This window comes from Myotis davidii, unplaced genomic scaffold, assembly GCF_000327345.1.
Source record: "Myotis davidii unplaced genomic scaffold, ASM32734v1 scaffold2799, whole genome shotgun sequence".
Lineage (NCBI taxonomy): Eukaryota > Metazoa > Chordata > Mammalia > Chiroptera > Vespertilionidae > Myotis > Myotis davidii.
In genome coordinates, this window is record NW_006290633.1 from 5,202 (window position 1) to 7,915 (window position 2,714).

Genomic DNA, 2,714 nt, shown 5'->3' on the forward strand with positions numbered 1-2,714 from the left:
GTGTTTATAACAGCAAGTTTGTAAATTGGTAAGTTAAAGAAAGAAAGAAAAAGAAAGAACTCCTAGCCCAATAAGAAGACAGCTAGCCTGGCTGGTGTGACTCAGTGAGGTCACAGTTTGATTCCCAGTCAGGGCACATGTCCGGGTTGCGGACTTGATCCCGAGTATGAGGCATACAGGAGCAGCTGATCAATGATTCTCTCTCATCATTGATGTTTCTAATTCACCCTCTTTCTTCCTCTCTGAAATCAATAAAAAATATTCTTTAAAAAGAAAACAATTAACAGTCCAATAAAAACTGGCAAACAATTTGAACAGACAGTTTACAAAGAGAATGTGCAAATGGCCAGTAAGCATCAGCACTTACAGGAAAATGCCAATTAAAACCACAATGAGATGACTATTCACATCCACTAGAATGGCTAACGTTGAAGTGAACAAACAAGCAGACATCTGACAATACTACCAATTGGTGAGGGTGTGCTGTAACTTTCATACACTGAGGTGCAAATTCAGAATGGTTTCACCACACTGGGGACAGTTGGGCAGTTTCTTATAAAGTTAAGCACACACTGACCACATGACCCAGCAGCTCAGCTCCTGGGAATTTACCCCAAACAAATCAAAACATACGTCCCCGTAACGACTTGTTCGTACCGTCTTAATTCATAGTCACCAAACTCTGGAAACAACTCAAATGCCCACCAACAGGTGACTGGGTAAACAGATGGTGGTGTGGCCATCGGATGGGTTACTACTCAGACAGAAAGGAATGACTTACATACATGCAAACCATGAAGGAACCTCAAAAACATTCTGTTGAAAGAAAGGAGCCAGACAGAAAAGAACATGGACCCTAGTTTTACACAAAAATTGAGAGCAGGAAAAACCGCTCCATGGTGACAGAGAGCAGGTCAGCGGCTGTCAGGTGCGCAGGGCGTGGGCAGGCAGGGCTGATGGAAATGTTCTCTCCCTGACAGTGATGCTGGGCACACACCGTATGCATTTATCAAAATTCATGGACTGTAAAGGGTGGAACTTATTATATGTATATTATACCTCAGTGAAGTTCATATTAAGAAACCAGCCCTAGCCAGTTTGGCTCAGTGGATAGAGTGTTGGCCTGCGGACGGAAGAGTCACGGGTTCGATTCTGGTCAAGGGCACATGCCTGGGTTGTGGGCTCGATCCCTAGTAGGGGGCGTGCAGGAGGCAGCTGATCAATGATTCTCTCTCATCATTGATGTTTCTATCTCTCTCTCCCTCTCCCTTCCTCTTTGAAATCATAAAGATAAATTTTTAAAAAAAGAAAGAAACCAAAACAGCCCTGGCCGGTGTGGTCAGTTTGTTGGAGGTTCCTCCCTGTACTGCAAGGTTGTGGGTGCGATTCCCCATCAGGGCACATACCTAGGTTGCAGGTTCATCCTCATTAGAGCATGTATGGGAGGCAACTGACCCATGTATATCTCTCATATCGGTGTTTCTCTCTCTCCCCTTTCCTCCCTTTCTAAAAATCAATTAAAAACAAACACCCCTCGATTTCCTAGGGGTTTAGACCCTAAGCTCTGGATCACATTCACCAGGTTCTGGTCCTGCTCCACCATTTATGTGATGTGTGACCCTGAACAGGTTCCTTAATCTTGTGCATCAGATGCCTCCTCTGCAAAATAGGAATAATAAGAATATCTACCTCAGAGGATCATGTTAAGGATTGAAAGAATGATTAGCACAGTGGCTAACATAGTAGGACTCAGGAAATGTTAGCTATTGATATATATATATATATGTATTCATATATGGAAATATAGTTGTATATATTTGCAAAACATACAGGGTGGGGTAAAAGTAGGTTTACAGTTCTGAATATGCAAATCTGAGTTTATTCTTGTATTATTTTTATTAATTATTGAATTATTTTTATACAAACAACTGTAAACCTACTTTCCCCCCATCTTGTGTATATTTCAGTTTCCCCCCAAATGTATAGTGTATATGAACTGTTATAGAAAAAAAGGGCTAGAAGGAAACACACACCTACTAAGAGTGACTATTACCTGGATCGTGAAATTGGGGCTGATTTTACTTTTGTTATTCAAAATTCTGAATGAGCATACATACATCTTATAATCAGAAAGGTGGTTATAAAAAGGGTAAAAGCACTAGGCTGACGTAGGTCCCAGGGCACTCACGGAAGCATAGTTTGGTTGTAGTAGATGCTGTGACAGCACCACTTTCGTGCGGTTCCTCCTTGCGATGGAACATTGGGCAGCCGGCAAAGTGATTGAAGCCAGACACATACTTGCTAAGTGACATAAATGAGGTCAGTGGGTGGAGGATGTCACCACTTACGCAATGAGGGCAAAGAAACTGCATATGCGTGTGTTTACAGGAGATTTTTTGAAAGATACATAAGAAATGAAGACATAGGTAACAGTAGTTTACTCTCATAAAGGAGGACTTTCTTTTGCATATATATAATATTATTTTAAAATTTATTTTGAAATAAAAATGCTGTAATTGTAGTACAAACATTTTTTTCCTATCCTGGTCAGTGTGGCTCAGGGGGTCAGGGGTTAGAGTGCTGGCCTGAGCACTGAAGGGCCTCGGGTTCGGTTCCTGTCAAGAGCACTTGCCTGGGTTGCAGGTTCAATCCCCTTCCCGGGTGGAGGCACATGCAGGAGGCAACCAATCAACATTTCTCTCTCTCTCTCTCTC